This window comes from Stegodyphus dumicola, chromosome X1, assembly GCF_044657685.1.
Source record: "Stegodyphus dumicola isolate Sdum_Otavi_A_Nest chromosome X1, ASM4465768v1".
Lineage (NCBI taxonomy): Eukaryota > Metazoa > Arthropoda > Arachnida > Araneae > Eresidae > Stegodyphus > Stegodyphus dumicola.
Genome location: NC_140780.1, coordinates 155871570 through 155892080, shown reverse-complemented (window position 1 = coordinate 155892080; position 20511 = coordinate 155871570). Strand labels below are relative to the sequence as shown.

The following is a 20511-nucleotide window of genomic DNA, read 5'->3' as shown; positions in this document are numbered from 1 at the left end:
TACCTCTTTTATTGCATGTTTTAGCATCACTAATGATTAGGAGCAGCAAGTGGAATACGTTCTTATGGGGCTCAAAATCTTTTAGGAAAAGGTCTGTCCAAAGAAAAAAAAAAGAAAAAAAACCTGTAACAAGCGACACAACCGTAGGAATATCAGATCAAATCATTATAAAAAAATGAAAAGGGATTTAGGGGTATTTTTACGGTTATTGATTTTTTAATAATTTAATTGAATGTTATTGATTTTAATTTTTTAATCTTTTTAGATTTATCATCTAAAAAGATTAAAAAATTTGAAAATGGAATTATTAATTTAGCTGCATCTACAGACCCTGGAATTCACCGGGCTTGTTATTATAATGATCCTAAATATAATTTCACAGAATATTTTGAACCTTTTAGTGAATGTAAATTAGATAAAATTAAACTAAAAAAAAGTTTATTCCTGGTAATATTTGGGGATTTCTTAATTCATCTAATAAAAAAGCATTTGTAGCCTATAATGATGCTTTTTTCTATAACCTATTTCTGCAAAATGGGGTTTACGTTTAATGAGATATATTTCTGAAAGAAATATAGGTATTTCACCAAAAAAGTACTCGCTTCTTTTATAGACTATCCTAGCGAGTATAACGAAGAATTTGTCCTTAATAAATGAATACATTAATATTACGAGCAAGAGAAAAAACAGAAAAAAGTATTGCGGAATTTCCAATACCGCTTCGTTTTACAAAAATTGCTTTACAAGAATTTCGTATGGAAGTATCATGTGATAATATATGAGATCTTTATGAAAACAATGAATTTTCATATTAAAATGGAAAAGCATGGAAGGAATTAGTTATTTCTAATGCTTTTTTAGGTTAGAAAGATTAAATATACAAGATAAAGAAAATTTCTTATATAAAGTTTATATAAGAGATTTTCTTTATTTCGTATATTTAATCTATCACGAGAATTTAACGAATTTATCTCCCCTATTCAAATTGGTGAAATAGAAGAAAAGAAATTTAGTATCCAACTAGAAGAAAATTATAAAATTGATTTAACCGAAGGTAATCTCCATAAAGTTTTCGGATTTGAACTAAAAATATATGAAGAAAAATATCAAGTAAGTCAAGATTTAGGCAACTTAGAATATAAATCTTATGATATTTATTTGTTCCGATATAACTGAAGGCATACAAATCAATAACCGTTCAACAACATGTATTCATACAGTTATACACGTTATTGAATGACTCATTCACCTGGTATCAAGATTGTAGAAAAATTTGATAAAACAATCTTTCATAAAGTAAAAAAGATCTGGCAAGGGTATACAAAAAACTGAAATGTATAGCAAAGATGAAGATGAGAGATTATTAAATTTACTTAAAAGAAAAGTTAAATATAAGTTTATTATCATTGATGAATGCGAAAATTACTTGATGAAGAGATTTATAATAATTAATTTTTAATTGATGAAGAGATTTATACCCTAATAAATAAACGAATATAAATTACATGGAAGGCGTAAAAAAATCCTTGAAAAACGTGAACCTTCTGAGATACGAAAATAATAATAATAATAATAATAATAATAATAAATAAATAAATAAATAAATAAATAAATAAAATATTCTCTAAAACAAAAGTAAAATCAGGATTAAAAATGATTTCGAAGGATTTCAGTCCTAAAAAATGAAAAAAATTTGTGATCTAACAGATACTTTTTATCGTTTCGATAAAGATATAGAGAGTAAGGAATTGATAGAATTTAAGTTAACAAATATAGAGTATAATAGTGCTAATAAGTATGAATTTCGTATCGGTAACAAAGACGCGCAAATATTACTTTCAGATTCTTATCTTCAAATAAAATGGAAAATTCTATAGGCAATGAAAATGTTTCACGAATTTGTGGATTAAATCCGTTTAAAAGTAAGAAGCCTGTGACAGGTAAAACAGTAATTCGATATGCTAATGAATATTTCCGTATCATACAATATGGTATAAGACTCGGAGAATATACACCTGATTATGCAACAATACAGCGAACTGGTATGTTTTGTTTTTCTGATACGAATAAATGTGCTGATAGAATAAAATATAAGATTCAGGATAATAGAACAAACACCTAACGGAAACAGTTTAAAATCTGAAAGTTATCTCTTCTTCTCTACATATAATAAAACAAAGAGTCTGTGTGTGTGTGTGTCTTTTGTTCACGCTGCGCGTAAGCTAAATAGACCCACGGCTACGGAATTTGGTACATAGGTGCATCTAGACAAGAGCCAGTGCACCTCGAAGCGATTTTTTCGAAATTCGAATTCGAAATTTTTTTAGTTTATGTTGTAGGGTTTATATTTATTTTAACTAACATTTATTTTAAGTTTAAACTATCTTTCCTGTCAAGCCTTACTTTCCCCTGGAACTGCCAATGCCAGAGTATGTAAATTTTAGTAGACTGCGCAAGGATTCAAATTATCAGCGGAAATATTCTGTTAAATAGAAAGGAAACGAGTTTGAAGTGTGCTGTTCTAACTTCACGAGCGCGGAGGTAGTTAGCCAGAAATTGAAGAACCCCGCGTTTCGGCCTGTGTGCTTGCCTCGGAGAATTGTTAATCGTTCAACGTGATATTCAAAGTTTGCTGAATTAGCAGCGGTATTGTAAAACGGGGTGAGGTTAGTTACGTTTAGAGAGCCTCGTGGTTAGAGTCTTGTTATTATTTCTTTTCAGGTTCTTATTTTTATTTTACCGCCGGGTCGGCGTAGTTTGTGAGCGTCAAGAGCACGCAATTGTAATTTCTTAAGTTGAATAAAAAGGGACTTAAACCCTTAGCAAGACTCTGTCTATTTTCCAGTTTTAACAGTCACCTCTTGGTTGCGTGCAGGTTGGAGGCGCGCAAATCTACAATGTTTTGCGACGAAATCGCGTCATTTTGAGACATAATGGGCTATAGGAAAGCGAGATTTTATTCTACACACTCCATTTTCACATCGTTATGAAACGTAGGTACTTAGCTATTTTACGAACTTAAAATAAATTTCGTGTTTCAATAAATCGATTAAATACGAATTTATTTAACAAAGGGAGCTTAACACCTTTTCCAGTTTATTTTTCTTTGATTTTTGGACACGTTAAACATTCATCCTTGCGACTCCGTTTACAAAAAGAATTTTGGAAAAATGATAATATTTTGTATTTTTAAAAATTTTTTTAAATGAAGCTTCCGAGTACACTTCTCACATCTCTCATCTTTAAAAATGTGAGTTTGGCAACAGTTTTCCTGTCTTATTGTTGTTGATAGATTTTTAATGAAATCGCATCATTTTGAATACTTTCATTCTCTCAGAAATATAGGTTTGGCAATTTTTCATCGTATTTCTTATGTCACTGTTTTCAAGAGATTGGCATATTTCATTGTCATTTATATATATACATATATATAATACATTTTTATTGATTTTTTTTTGATAAAGTTCTTCTGCAGAGTAAAATTCTGCGCGGAATTTTATGTTTTTTGAGTTGATTTCATGTTATTTTTTACTTATTTCACTGTTTGAAAGAAATTGAAAAGTTTTGCATGATTTTTTTTTCTTCAACGGAAAGTTGGTTAATTTTTTTATTAGCATAATTATTATTTGTATTAAAGGATATAGCTTTATTTCATTGTAATTTTTTTCTCTTGAAAATATAAGATAAAATATCATTAATTATACTTTGCTTTTCAGAATTTTTTTGTTTTTTGTATTCTTTTATGTTATTTATTGCTCATTTCACTGTTTTTAAGATAGTGAAAAATTTTGAGTGATTTTTTTAGGAAACAAAGTTCTTAACCTCCTTTATATCATTTGAGTTCTTATGATTTTGCAAAGGTAAGTTGGTTAATTTATTTATTAGGATAATTAATATTTGTATTAAAGGATATTGCTTATTTCATTGTAATTTTGTTATACGTAATAACATTTTTTTATGAAGTTGTTCTGTAGAGTAAAATTCTGCGCAGTTTTTAAATTTAACGTTTGGTGTTCCCTTCAGCCATTTTTCCGTTACATTTAAAAGCCAGACGAAGGCTGGCAGCGGAGCTGCTAGTATAAAATAAAGACTACAATGAAGGATTGATAAAAGTTGTAAATGACAAACAAAGAAAAAGTCAAACAATTACAAGATGGACACCTATAAATCAAATTTTTGATTTTCTTAACAAAAACCACTTATCGGTTTTGAAATAAAAATAAAATTCAAAAAAGAAAAAAAGAAAATGAAAATGCGTTGTATAGAGATGTTGCAAATCCTGATTACAAAATAGAAATTGAAGGTTTATCATTATTTTAACACAATTTTTAAAATGGTACAGATATTTTGTATAAAGAATTACTTTTATCTGATAAAGTTATAGATATCTATTGAAAACAGTATGAAATTTTTAAAACAAATAGAACTGAAAATGATATTAGCGTAGCATATCTAATACCCACAACATCTGATGAAATTTTAAGATTTTTTGTTATTCCTCAACATTCTGGAAGAACTGATAATTTTAATAAAAATAACCTGATATTTGATAATTTAGATATGACAGAATGTTGGTTTACGGTGAATGGAATACCAAAATCTGCTGAGAAATATTACATTGATTTTACTAACAAAGAATGAAATCGACATTTTGAAGCTTTTCTAGTAATTACAAACAATAAAAACAGAGAAACAGGTTGTATAATAGATTATTTTAAATTTGTAAATTATATTAACCGTCCGTAGCATCCGTAGATAATTTAAGAGTAAGCTTTCATCATAAATTAAGGCACCAAACTCAGAACTAAATTTTTGATATTGCTACAGGAGTAAGAAAAATACCCTGGTAAATGCGAAAAAACGAACAACAAAATGATTAATTCACACTTAATAATAACTTAATAAGTGAATGTGTATTCTTTTCAGGGAACTTTAGAGATCTCAGAAGATAATGAAATCTCAGATGTCTCTGATAGTGTAAATGAAATAGCAGAACACTTGAAGATATATAAAAATAAGTAGGATTTAAAGTTCTAGAAATCGATTCAGAAGTATATTATATTCCAAATTTAGAAATTTTAAAACAAAGGTATAGAAATCATTATATTGATAAATTTAAAAAAAAATAACATTGAATTCCCAATTAAAGCTGATGAAATTCTAACTAAATTACTAGATTTTATATTTCATAAAGGATCATTAAATATTATATATTTGATTTAAAAAAAAACTTGTGATTATTATAGTATCTCTAATAATATAAATATTACTAGTTTTAGAAAAAATGCGACCCCCAAAAAATCTTGGAAAAACTCTTTAATAATTTCCTTTTAGCCGAAAGGCTTTAAAAAATACGTAGTAATAAATTGAGATCCAAAAATATGTTCTCCTTGTAAAGTTGAAAAATCATTAAACGAATTCTATGCTCAACTCTGTCACGGAAAATTTGAATATCACATTATATGTAAAATTTGTATATCGAAAATTAATAACGCAAAATATAATTGTGAATGTGACAAACAATATTCTTATGCGCATAAAATAAGACATTTAAAGAGTAAAAATCTTATCAAACGAATCTAAATTCCAAAAGGTACAGGTTACAGTACCTTTTGGATATTAGATACCGAGAACGTCGCGGATAAAACAATGCAAGCCGAAAACATCGTGGGAGGAAAAAAAGAGCACAGAGAAAACATCACAGTACAAAATATCGTCGTTGAAAAATAAAAGCGGTTTAAAAACTTTGTCGTCGAAAATATCGTGGTAAAAAAGAAAGCACTTACATATCATCGCACGGCGATAATACTGGAGACATGTGTTTATCAGGCTTTTAAAGTTGTAATTGGATATCTGCATAACGATATATGAGCGCAAAATAGGAAGAAGGATAATTTTCACTTTCATATTTCATATTTTTTATTAACTTACAAATTTTTGCTGAAAAATTAAGAAGGAAACTTAAATACACAAAATTAATGCAACTTATAACACTTAATAGAATTTTAAACTAGCATAGTTTAATAACCAAGTGCATTAATAAATTAATATTTTTATAAAGCTTTACTGCTAATTTTTCATGAAAAATATAGTCTAAAAATATTAGGAAAAAGGAAGTTAAGTAACTGCATGAGGTTACCTATATAAAATTGCTTAACTAATTAACAAGTTATTTCCTTCGCGGCCCACCAGCGGCCGAGCGGTAAAGTCGCTGAACACTGGTAGTTCGGTCCGAGGTTCGAATCCCGCGAACGGGCTGGCTGCATGGGTGTTTTTGTGGTTTTCCCCATGTGTAACGTGTATATGAGCCAGTTTCCCTTAGAAAGTCCTCCACGAAGGCATCCCTTCCCTTAGGTAGATAGCCCTCGAAGCCTTGCCATAATCCCACACATACAGTGGTGGCCAAAATTGTGGACACTTTTGGAAATTTTTATGTTTTTGAACTTTGTATGCTTATAGAAAATGTTACGTTTCGCAAAATGCAAACTTGTATATATCATTTCAAAGAGAATTTATTACTGAATTCAATACAAAACACAAAATTCAATTATTTGCAATACAAAAAAGTGATATGTACTTTAATATAAATAAAAAACACAGTTATGAAGTGGGTTGTAATGTCTAGCTTTCCTGGCCAATCACTGTTCTTGTTCTGAGAACCAATCAAATGTTAGTAACCGCCAGTAGAGGCTGACATCATGTTTACACTTGAAACAATTCATTATTTTGCTTTCTTCTGTAGAAGGAGGACCTGTTTCTTATACACTGCAATTACAAGTAGGAATTTTTGTAAAAATTTTTAATATTTAGCCAAGAAGCAATGACATCAAATAAAAGAGTAGATTGGACACCTAGAAAGAGATGTGATATTATTGTGTTACGAGAAAGTGGTCTTTCCTATGCTGAAATTGCAAGACAGGTGGATGGTTCAGTGACTACATCTGGAGTCCGAAAGTTTTGTTTACGATATCAGGAGACAAATTCAATAAAAAACAAAGAAGGAAAAGGCCGAAAAATGTGCACCACATCTATTGATGACAGAAGAATAAAAGACTATGTCTCCAGGATAGAAAAATGTCATCAGCGGCCATCAGAAGTGATCTGAATGATGCTGGTGTTTCTGTCAGTTCAAGAACAATCAGGAGAAGATTAACAGATGTTGGACTGAGAGGTAGAGTTCCAGGAGAAAAGCCTTATCTTAATTTTCAGCAACGAAAAAAAAAAAAAAAAAAAAAGACTGCAGTGGGCAAAGGAACACATTAATTGGACAGATGATCAGTGGTCACAAGTTATATGGAGTGATGAAACTAAGATATCGTTATTCGGTAGTGATGGGCGAAAATATGTAAGACGTAGAATAGAAGAAGAGCTACATCCTGACTGCATTCAAGCAACTGTGAAGAACCCAGTTAGTGTTATGATTTGGTCATGCATGTCAGCAGATGGTATTGGTCGCCTTCATGTCATCGATGGGACACTGAATGCCAGAAAATACATTGACACTATTCTAGAACCAAAACTTCTACCTTCCATCAGAGATCTCTTTCCCAACAATGCTTCGTTTATTTTTCAGCAGGAATCTGCTCCTTGCCACACGGCCAAAATATCGAAAGAGTGGTTTCGTACAAAGAGCATTAAATTGTTGTCATGGCCAGGAAATAGTCCTGATCTCATTCCTATCGAAAATTTGTGGCACCGTTTGAAAACTCTTGTCCGAATGAGGCGCCCATCAAATAAAAGAGAACTAATTGAGACTATAATTGTTTCCTGGCATCATGTAATAACGAAAGAAGAGCTTAAAACTCTTGTCAGCTCAATGACACGTCGATGTGAAGCTGTAATAAAAAATAAAGGGTACCCTACTAAGTACTGATAACTCACTGCAATCATCACTATCTAATGTATATCGATAACTATTATCGTTTAAATTTTTTGTATTGCAAATAATTGAATTTTGTGTTTTGTATTGAATTCAGTAATAAATTCTCTTTAAAATGATATATACAAGTTTGCATTTTGTGAAACGTAACGTTTTCTATAACCATGCAAAGTTCAAAAACATAAAAATTTCCAAAAGTGTCCACAATTTTGGCCACCACTGTACTTCTATTTCCTTCGCGTTTGTTAATCTGAGAGTCTTTTAATGAAAACAATACCTTGTTTTGTTTCAGTTTATTCTTAAAGTGCTATAAAAATGTTCATGTACAGCGTGCAGTCAAATGGATGTCGATTTGTTAGTTATGAAGAAGTCGGCTACATAATACTCTGTAGGGTTTAGATTTATTGAATTATACCAAAGCACACTAGGATTATTTGCTTAAGGGAAGGGATACCTTTGTGGAGTACTTTCTCGGGAATTGGCTCATATCCACATAATACCTCAGCAAAATCACGAAAAATCTCATGCAGAGCAGCTCGTTAGCCGAATCGAAATACCATAGTTCAGCATACTATCGCTGGGCCACTGGTAGCCAGCTCAGCAGGGAAACAGTAACGGAAACAACTCATTTTTACATCAGTCATTGGAAGTTTCAAATTTAAAATTATACACAAAAAAATTTAAACGCAGTTTTTTTTTTAATATTATTTGGGGAAATATACTTGCAGTGAACCCTCTTGGTGACTATCTCCGTAAGACGAACAGTGTCTTTGAGAACAGAAATAAATATAGTTTTAATGATTATGGAAAACGACCAAATGCATATAAGATTAAAAAATATGGAATTTTGAGTGGTCGCTATACATAGGATTCCTAATTTTATTAATTTTAGACTTAGACATTTCTTAGAACCACTTTAAAAGTATTAATTAATTTTGCAGACACATTTTATTCGAAAATGTTTTAGTTATTTATTGAACATACAGTGAACCATCTTCCTAAGAGATTTTCATGTTTTTCCTCAGAATTCTTTACCAAATAACTTTGAAGTGACTACTTGTCCCTGTAAGTTTTTAATTAAAGATAAAATTCAATAAAATAAAAACTTCATCAGATTGCCCTTAAGATAGTTTTCAAGGAAAAAAAATGCGCACAATTTACATTGATTTCATTTTCAGTGAATGAAACCTTAATTTAAAAAAAAAAAAATTGTTTGGAATAAGAAAATGCCATTGCTTTTATGTGTCATTTTAAATGCTTTGCATATGATTTTGTATGTCAACTATAATAAAAATTTAAAATTCGAGTTCGAGTCCTCTATGATTATTTTTTAATTAGAAGTGATCAGAAGGAATCTCTTTTCAATAAACTGAAAATACTTAGTGCTTCTACGCACTCAATTCAAAGCATCTAAGCTATTTTGGAAAAATGTATTTTTAAAGATGGCATGTAAATTTCCATAGTTTACGCTTTAAATAAAAAATATCTTTTTATTTTTAATAAATTTACAAATTTTATAGCGTTTTTTTATCTGCAATTGCCTTTAAGTTTGGTTTTTCAGTTCGTGATAATAAACAAGGATATGCTCTGAATTAGCTAAATCATTGCGAGGTGTATTATTAAGTTAATACAGGATTCATTTTTATTCAACTACACCACTGTGAACAACAAATATACTAATTGCTTGCATGATTTCCTTATCTCACTAAACCAGTTGCATGGTAGAACATTTTCTTTGTCTTACACTATGCAGCGGAAGAAAAATGGCTTCCCTATCTATTTTTTCCCACTGTAAAACTCTACATTATTCATTATTGCACTTCCATGTAATAAAAGGAACAAAATGTTTCGTATAAATTTGTAACTTTATGGAGTAAGTCATTTTTCAAATTTAGATATGCGTTCTCTTTTATATTCATGCAAAGCTTAATTAGTATGTTGGTTGTAATTCATATTATACATGTACAGTTGTACTCGTATATACTCGAATCACATGCTTTTTTGAGTACTGGATTTCTCAAACAAAATAAAAAAGGGCAAAAACTTCTTTTTAATTTTATTGTTGCAACACGTCTAATTTTTATTTAAAGTGTTGTGGTGATGATGCGTGTATGTGAGGAGTTGTATTTAGTCCTTATTCGTTTTGTACATCGTCCTTCTTCATTTTTGTAGTTCTCATTGTATTATATATTGTCCTTATTTATTTTAGTAGTTTTCATGAATTCAAAATGATCCTGAGACACAATTATTTTAATCCATGTTATATGTTCACACTGAAAATGTACAATAAAAATAAATAATAAAATAATTATAAATAATGATGTTTAATATCATTTCGATGCAATAAACACAATTCAGTCAAATACTCATGATTCTAAGAATTTTTATTATCAGCAAACAAATTATAATATTACGTGCAGTAGAATACATATGTAATGAGCATAATTTAGAAATTTTTTACGATACAGCTCTTTTCATTACGAAAATTTGCAAATTTGTAAATACTAATTAGGCAAGATGTCAAAATATAAAACCTTAGTACCTGTTTACAGCCTTTGAGGTCTTTTGCGTGACTGGTAGCAAGGTAAAAAAGAATTTTTTTTTTGTATTTATAGGTTCATACTTTTCATCGTTTTCTCAGTTTAATGAAAATATTAATAATAAATTGATTTGGGATTAGCAAAGATATACACAAAAGCTTCTTTAACCTTATATTACATTTTTATTCTTAAAATTTAGAAACGTAAATATTTTACAGATAAATATATATTCAAAATTGGATTTCAAATTTTTATACATGTGATATAATATCTGATCTCAGTCTTGCTACGTCTGCAACTCTATTAAAAAAAAAGCTATTTTGAAATATGCTTTTATTAGCTTGAAACAACTGGTGTGTATTAACTCAGATGTATTTTTAAATATTGGCAAAGTTAAACATTGCGAGATCCGTAGTCCAACGTTCATGATTGGTTATCCTATATTCAGAAACTGGCTACCATAGGTTTCAGTTCATAGTAATAGTAATAGTTCATAGGTCATTGTAATTTATACCAAATTTAATTAATTATACCACAGGATACAGAAACTTTGTCTTCTGAGAGATATATCCTGGTAGACTCTCTAACAGAAATTAACTTGTTTTAAATTAGGTGTAAGTAAAATCCTAATAAATCGACAAATACTTGGTGCAATGATATTTTGTCCCAGCTGTGCATCTAATTAATAGGATAACTGAAATCGCTGCAAATCATTTCTTTACTTGGACATTTAACCCTTTTCAAAAAAGGCTGATTCGAAGACTAACGGAAAATACAAAACTCTGCACTTGGCAAGTTCATAAATATTTATCCTCACCATTGAATAATCTCTATTTATTGAGAAAAAAGAATGGAAAAATTTATTTTTATTTATTCCCTTATAAAATGTGGTAAATTTGACAAGACTCCCTTAATCTGATGACATCTCTTTGGTATGCATGTAATATAGTATAAATGGAAAGTAACAATGGTGAGTGAGAGTATCTAAATATTTTCTTCTTGAATGTTAGTTATGCAATAAATTTCGAATGTTTCAGTTTCATTATAGAATGAGAATGCTTTCAATACTGAATTATTTTACCGATGTTTAGCTCTAGAATTTTGGTACGAAAAATATAAATTGAATTTTGTGCTGTAATTTTCCATTAAATTGTACCAAAATTTTTGGGAAGTCCTCCTCTTATTGAAGACAGTTTATATAAAAGTAGAAAACAGTAGTTTTTCTAAATTGTTTTGCATTTCATTTAAATCACTGTCAAATGCTTCTGGGATTAATATATTCTCAAATGTAATAGTTAAGAATTACTATAAAAATATAACTCGAAGGAAATGTAGAAATATAAAAACAATCAGATAATTATGAAGTGACTCAACTGTATTCAGAATTCTTATATCTTTTTTCTTAACATGAGTCATCAATGATTGTTTCACGAATGACGTTAGCTGACTAAACTGTGAAAAAATGAGTCTTACAAAAATGCCTAATATTATGATGTTTAAAATCATTTAAACGGTATAGATAATGAATATCTGATTACATCTTTGTGTAAGTTCTTCAGATTTGAGTTAAAAATATTTGCGTTGTATTTATTTTATCGACAAATATCTAGAAAGCAGACGTAGAGATCTCATTGACTTAAATAAATATGTCTTTAGATTTATACTGAAAATAGTACTAGTTTCATAACGTGCTACAATTAAAAGTATTATGAATTTCTCGCATATTTACGAGCTTTCACTTTCAGCAACACAGACGTAATTTGCATTTTTGATTTACTTTTCCAATCCAGCATCAAAGAATAAGTTCAGCAATGAACGAGATTTCTAGTTTTCTTGCAATATTAATTTAATTTATTAAAATTTATGTACATAATTTGAGCCTAATTGAACGAGAGAAGACTGGAAACGTAACCTTTTTATTTGAACGTTTACCTGCTTTAAACATATCTATAAATGGTACTCCAGGGGTGATTTGAAATTTTTACTTAACGTTAATACTTCTATAGTTTAAACAAAACGAAGTAGTGTGATATGCATTATAGAAGCAAATGTGATTTTGCCAAATAATGACATTATTTTTAAAAAACAAAAGTGTAACTAACTTATTTTTTCCTGCCTTTCCTTTTTCTTTCTTTCTTTCTTTCTTTCTTTCTTTTTTTTTTTTTTTTTTGTATGAAATTACTAGACAAACTGTGTACTCTTGACTGAAATGGTGTGGTCCTTGGACTAATCATCCGAATAATTTTGAAAATAATTTAAAATATGAAAGAAGTTTGACAGCAGGTAGTCAGCTGAGTAGCTTTCGATATTCCCGTTTGAAAATTAGAGAAAATATATACCTATTCTCATTTTAGATCGGTTTATTTCTACATGAATCACTTTTTCACATTTAGAATGAATAAAGCTTCGACGATTTCAGATCTCAATAAGTTCAATCTCCATGCAGATCTCGAAAGTTCTTTTGATGTTCTTCAAGCTCCATAATGGACATCATAAAAATTAATTTCTCGGTGAATAATTTTTTTTTAAATTTTAATTAAATTTGTTAACTTTTTTGTTTTTGTTTTTTCTATTGATTAGTTCCTAAATGCAAATCATCTTGAAAAACGAAAAATTGCTTTAAGCTGTTAAGACTTTTTAACTTTAAAATTACATTACTGTCATATAATAAATTATTTTTAAAATTTTATTGTGCATCAGTATTGATCAACATTAGAATTAAAATGGCCGAGGTAGTTTAGGGATTTAAAGCGAATCTCTTAACGTACTTTTCAAATTTTTCCTCTTTTAAATGTGCACCGATACTTAATAAAATAGCGAATTGTCTCAAAACATGATGGTGTCACAAACAGAAAAGTTTTCTCATTTAAAAATCTTTCAGAAAAACCAAAGGGGCTTGCATATAAGATGTGAACACATATAAGTTTGATAAAGGAAGCTACTACAATAAAAGGCATTAAATAATCTAATCTCCTTATTTGAGATAAAAAAGTAAATATGTTTCCCTCTGCTTTAACAAGTTATGAAAAAGTTATAAACTTCCCCTTATATGCAGCCACAATGGTATTTAATTTATTGAATCTTATTAAAATATACATAACTTATTAAATTAAAAATTTATCCACCATATACAACTATGCTAAAGTCATTTTCTCACAGAAACTTTGAATTAACTGAAAAATAAAATGAAATAAAATTTTATATGATAGAAATTTTTCAAGAATAGCATTCTTTTTAATGCCAAATCACCTTTTAAGCATTCAATGTCTTTTGTAACTTTCGAAATAAATTTAAATTTCACACACAGTTTCAGTTAATAAATGAAATTAAAACGAAAAAAGAATTATCATTTGTCGTTCCTAATTTCACCTATGAAGTAAAATTTGATTTATACTACCCAAAAGGCTTTGCAGAGACATTAGGTGTTTTTGGAAGCAGGCAAAATGAAAAATGAGCAACGCCTTCGCCGGGAATCGAACGGCGGACTTTTGAAATACGCAACCAGCCGTCACCATCGAGATAGATAAGGCCTGAGTTACTACGTCACTGCTAGGTAGCTGTTCTTGGTGCATTTTATCTTCCTTGCTAAACACCCGTTTTTCTAAAAGTATTCTATGAAATTGGTATCTCATACTATAAAATCAATCTAAAACAAAATTACAAGCGGCTATATAGTGTTTTACAAAGCTTATACGAATATGAAATATTTTCAGTTTCTTTTGTTGGTATTTATTTAAAAACAAAATTATTTGAGAATGGTGTGGTGCTTTTAAAAGCAAATCATTTCTTTGAAGGAAAAATTGGTTTTAAAATTCAAGTAGCAAAAATATTTACTTCAATTTTTCTGTACTGTCTTTGTGTTTCTCGCTGATTCCTACACCCGCATCAAAGTTTTTGTTTCACCCACTACTTTAACAAAATGTTTGCCAGTGGGAACACATATTATCTCTCATTCCATAATAATTGCATATTTTTATTTATATCTATCATATTAATGTAGCAGGATTATAAAACATCAAACGAATGCGAGAGACTACTTAATATTTAGACTAACATTTAAATGCTTTATATCAGTCGGAAAATTTTTCTGAACGTAACGAATTACTAAATAGTCCATTTTTAAAATTACTTGTTAGTTGCAAATTGTATGTTAATCTCTATTACAGTTAATGTTTTCCTCTTAATGCTACGTAATTATTCGACAGAATCTGTAGTTAAATTGATATAATGTTTATTACACAGCTCTGAAGACTATCAATATTAAAATTCCAAATAAGACAGGGAAAAAATTTTTAAATAAGCTTATACACAATTTTTTTAAGTATTGTAAAAATATATGAAATACTAAAAAATATTTTAGAAACTGAAATTTCTTGCAAATATTTACATTATACCTTATAATGTTGCGAGGCCCCAACTTGTCAGCAACAGTGGTAGTGACTGCTATGAACTGTAAATTACACAAACTCGTAAGAAGGGTTTAAATCCCTTTTTATTCCACTTTAGAAATAACGGCTGCGTTCACTTGACGCTCACAAACTACGCCGACCCGGCGGTTTAACAAAACAGAAATGTGAAACTAAAAATAAATGACAGAATGAATAAGTAACGAGATCACTACCTACGAGGCTCTAAAATCGTAACTAACTTAACCGCGTTCTAAGATACAGCTGAGATTCAGCAAACTTACCGATTAAGCAGTTGAAGATTCAACGAACTTCCGAAATAGGCACACAGGCCGAAACGCGCGGTTCTTAAATTTCTACCTAGCAACTTTCACGCTCGCGATTCAAGAAGCACACATACAATCTCGTTTCCCTTCTATTTAAACTCGACTTACTTGTGCTAAAATTTGAATAGACTGCGCGTTCTACTACAATTTACATACTCTGGCATTTACAATTCTAGGGGAAAGTAAAGGCTTGACAGGAAAGATAGCTTAAACTTAAAATAAATGTTAGTTAAAATAAATATAAACCCTACATTTGCCGCTGCCAGAATTTGGTAAACTTGGAAGCAGGTCCTAGAAACGACCTGTTGGAAAAGTCTCCACATTCTGATCTAAAACTCAAGAGCCCCGTTTACATAAAACAAACTTTTGTCTAAAACAATTATAATCATTTCTGTAGATGATTAAAATACCATATCTTCTTACAGGATCCTTTCTAGTAATTGGTCTTCATCAATCAATCTTTTTCAAGTATCAGTATATTCTAAATACATTATGATTTACACTTTCTTAACACTGGATAACGTTTTCGTTTTCGATCCTTTTCTTTTCCTTAATTAACTACTTACATTCACATTCATTCAAATATTCAAACATGAATATAACTTTACCCTGGTTCTCCGCGATGTGTGGTGTCAAACGGGAATCTTCGCGTTTTTGTATTACAACACTTCCCCTAACCACAATGATTTGTTAGCATACAAACGACCAAATATGACACACCTTAATCCAATATACTGAAACTCGATGAGCTATGTTTAACATTCTTAAAATTCAAGTGAAGGTGGAGAACCCTACAAAACACATTTATTCTAAATTCTCCCTCATTCATCTTTAGACATGCAGGCTTTCGCTCTAAAGCATGATTTTATCTACTGTTTAATACTTAGATTTGAACTCGTTTCTTTTGAGCATTTACTTTTAGCATCTAAAATTTTATGCTTCTAGACTAAATTCTACTTTTACGTAACTTTCAAGTAGTTACCTATATTTACAAAACTCTAATACATATGATTTTTACAATTTACAATAAGATGAATAAGATAAAAATACAAATTTTGGCTTTAACATAACAGAACTAGTCTTTCGACCAACAAGAACTGCTTGCTGTTAGATTTTACACTAAAAGAAAATAATGCTTTTGCCTTAGCTAAATACAGTAAACAAAACTAAGTCTCAACCGAGGCAAATTGACTTCCGTCAACGCATAGGACTTCGTATTTACACATAACATTTTAGAACAAAAGAAAAATTTATAGAAGATTTTAACTTATCTTTGAGTTTTCGATGCTTGGAACTCCGACATCCTCTTCTGGCAAAATTGATCCCAAGTTACAGAGTTCATGGAAGTTAATCTCCGCTTTTGGGTTCTTCGAGTTTCCTCCATGGGGACTTTTCTTTTTCGCCCTCTGTATGCCGGCCTCTTGGGGTGGTAGTCTTCGGGCTCCTGTCTTTTCCGTTTGGCCCCTAGACGGCTGGTCTTGGCGGCCTCTGGTCTGGATTCTTGCTTGAATTTTTTCTATTGGTGCCAATCTTTTCGTTCCTCTTTCTGTCTTTTTCTTCTCATGCACGGCGGCCTTGTTTGCTCCTGACTATCTGGCCGTGGAAGTGCTTTCCTTGACGCAGATTTTCTACTGAGGGGAGTTGTAACCGGTCTTTTCCTGTTTACCAAGGATTCTTTACGAGGCGGCATTGATTACCTGCACTTCTTGAATGCTGGAGTATGACCATTTTCCTTCCTTCTTTTCGGGACCCTAGAATAACTTGTAGAAGGGCTAGGTTCCTCTTCTGTTCTCTGCTTCTTGGGTGGTGGAGCGGGCGGCGTTAATTCTGGAATTTCCACTTCTTTTGCGCTTGAGTCCTGCAAGAAACTTTTAAGGATTTCAAAATCATTTTGATTATAATATTTTTTCACCTGGTCGGGACTTGCTTTACAGGTTTTCCCTCTCTCGTTCTTAAGATACAATACGACTCCCTTGATTTCCTGTATTACATAGGGGCCTTCAAACTTTGGAGCCAAATTTGCAGTGAAATTATCTGGCGCACTTGATAAAAAAAATTTCCGCTTTAACACTTTATCACCTACTTTAAAATCTGCTTCACGGCGTTTTCGATCATAGTAAAGTTTCTGTCTATTTCTTGCCGTATCCGAACTTTTAACCGCCTGATCAATAAGATTCTGTACATCTTTTTGTTTGAATTCTTCTTCCCTTTGTTGCACAAAGAATAATTTATCTAGTTTCGTAATTAACTTACGTCCTAAAAATAATTCTGCTGGAGTTTTTCCAGTAGTATCATGATTTGCTGTTCTTAAAGCATAAGCTAACTCATTTATGTAGCCATCCCAGCGCTTGTGATGTGTGCTAACATAGCTTCGAATTATTTTTACAATATTTTTATTAACTCCTTCTGCGATGTTTGCCTGTGGTCTATACGAAACCATTATGATCTGGCGTATGCCAAGTCCAGAGCAAATGTTTTCAAAAATTTGGCTAACGAATTGTTTACCGTTATCGCTAATGACTTTTATCGGTGCACCGTATTTTAAAATGTACCTGTGTAAGAATGCATCTGCAACTGTTTTGGCTGACGCGCGTTTAAGTGCAACAATTTCTGTCCACTTTGAAAAATGTTATACAAGTACTAAAAGAAAACGATTTTTATTTAACTCACTCTGGGGGAAAGGACCAAGAAGATCTATGCCTAAAATTTCATTCGGAAATGTAGCGCGAATGCTATTTAAGTACCCGGCCGGGCTGTAATTAATATCATTTATTAATTGACATTCATTGCAGGACCTGACATACGCAGTTACTAGTTTGTATAATTGCGGGAAATATAGCGCCTAGCGTACCCTTTTTATAGTCTTTCTGACCCCTAAATGACCCGATGTTGGCGCGTCGAGTAATTCTTTCAAAATGCTCAATCGAAGCGAGGCTGGGATGACTGGCCCATACTCAAAGTTTTCGTTTGTTGATTTCGTATACAACAATAAATTGTGGCCGATTTAAATCGGCTGGGGGGGGGGCCGGGGCTGCGCCCATACAAAATACAAATACAACAATAAATTATCTATTATTTCATAGTTTTGTGCTCTACTTTGTATTGCGGTAACATCTGTATGTTCAAAGATCTCTACATCTTTAAATCTTTTAAATAAGCATAAATACTTCCAAATTCAGGATCAGCTTTCAATTCAGCAATAATTTTTTCTCTAGAATCTAAAATTTTAGAAGTCAACACAGCGCATTTGAGTTCATTCCTCTCCTCGTCCAGTTTTATTCGGGATAGTGCGTCATTATACCATTATGCGACATTATTTTCTTTTCCTGGTTTGTACTTAATTATTAGATTATATTCTTGAAGTTTTAAAGCCCATCTTATTAACCTGGGCGTTAAGTTTTTCCCCGAGTAAAGTCTACCAACAGCCGCATGATCCGAAAAGACTGTTACTGGCGCTTTGCCGAAATAAACTCAAAATTTGTGTACAGTCATTAATACGGCTAATGTTTCTCTCTCTGTAGCTGTATAATTCCTTTGCGTAGAGTTAAAAGTTTTACTAAAAAATGCCAAAGGATGGCCATTCTGCACCAGTACCGCACCTACGGCATAGTTCGACGCACCTGCTGCAATTTCCAGGTTTTCGTCCCCTTCCGGGAATTTCAAAACAGGGGCATTGATGAGTGCTTCTTTTAACCTTTCAAATGCTGTATTTGCTTCTGCTGTCCACGTAAACTTACTTTTTTTTCTTTTAATTGCTAACAACGGTTCAACAATGTTCGCGAAATCTTTTATGAACGACCGATAATAAGAACATAACCCAAGGAAAGAAGAAAGTTTCTTGGCGGTATTGGGAGGTGGGAAATTCTTGATGGCTTTTATTTTTGAATCCTGAGTTTCTATACCCTTTTGCGAAATTTTATAACCCAAATATTTAAGTTCTTTAGTCGCATTTCGATGCGTTAATTGTAAAACCGGCCTCTTTTAATAATTTAAAAACCTCTTCCAAGTCTTTAATGTGTTGTTCCAACGTACTACTCGTTATAATTATATCATCTATATAGATTAAAGTCGATTTTCCTAGGACAGGCTTTAGAACAATTTCCATAGCTCTCTAGAATGTTGACGGGGCCCCACACAACCCAAAGGGCATGCGTAAAAATGCATAAGTGCCCGATTTTGTGATAAACGCGGTTTTTTGTATATCTTAAGGTCTCATAGCTATTTGATAGTAGCCAGACGTTAAGTCCAACGTAGTCATGTATCTCGTAGACTTAATCTTTCTAATAATTTTCTCCATTACCGGCAAAGGGTAAACCGGGAACTTAGTAATACTATTAAGCTTTTTGTAATCGATAGCAAACCTCCAAGCCCTTTTATCCGAAGGAGGGAAATCGTTCTTTTTCCTACATAGTACGACTGGACTCGCGTACTCACTATTTATGGGCGTTATTATCTGGTTCTGCAGCATTTCCTGAATGTGTTCCTCGATAATTTGCTCTTTCTGTTTATCATACCGGTAGGGTTTACTCCTAAAGGGTTTATTGGCAGTTAGTTGTATATCATGCGTTACAATTTGATAGTTACCAGGCCGTTGTGAAAACAAGTTTGAAAAAGTACTCACCACTTGCTGAATGGCTTGGCTTTCATGCTCACTCAAATGGTGCAAGTCTACCTGCGGTTTTTTCGCTGGCTCCACCACCCTCCGATCCATTTCCAGCATGATCGAATTGTCCTGAAAATTTAGCTTGGCTTTCGCGGACTTTAAAAACTCCATGCCTAAGATGACTGGACTCTGCAAATTTTTCACCACAGAAATTAATACTTTAAGGCTTTCATCTTTTATCTGTATTTTTAATGATAATTTCCGGATACATTGACAGGTTTTTCCTTGGGCTGCTATAATTTCTGTGTTTTATTTTTAAATAATCGTAACCTAATAAAATTCTTCTTGAAAAATGTATCACTCATTAAATTACCTTCTGCCCCTGCATCAATGAGGGCTTCTACTGGTATATCGCCAACCAGGACTTGTATAATTGGTAATTGGGAATTCTTTACCACGACCGTGTTTAAGTATCTTCTTGAGGGTTTTTTCGAAACTTCAGGGGTCTGGACCCTCGCTTTTATAGGCTACTCTACTCGTTTAAAGCTTTCCTTTCAACTTCAGTCTTTTGGGTACGCGGACGGTTGTTTTCAAATTTCCTTTTTGCGCCTTGACATTTGAGCTTCGATGAGTTGGCCTGATAGCTCTTTCCACCATAAGAGCGATTTGTGTTTCCGGTCTGTTGATTTGATAATTGCCTTCGGAGACCTTGAGAATACGATTCCTCTCTAGATTTTTCCGCTATTCTTCGGTTTTG

At 31.6% G+C, this 20511-nt stretch overlaps 1 protein-coding gene across 22 annotated transcripts in view; it reads right to left on the bottom strand.

Annotated features, from left to right (window-relative positions):
* The window catches only part of LOC118203271 (NADPH oxidase 4-like), a 365714-nt gene that overhangs the window by 39465 nt on the left and 305738 nt on the right, over nucleotides 1-20511 (bottom strand). The window lies entirely within an intron of this gene.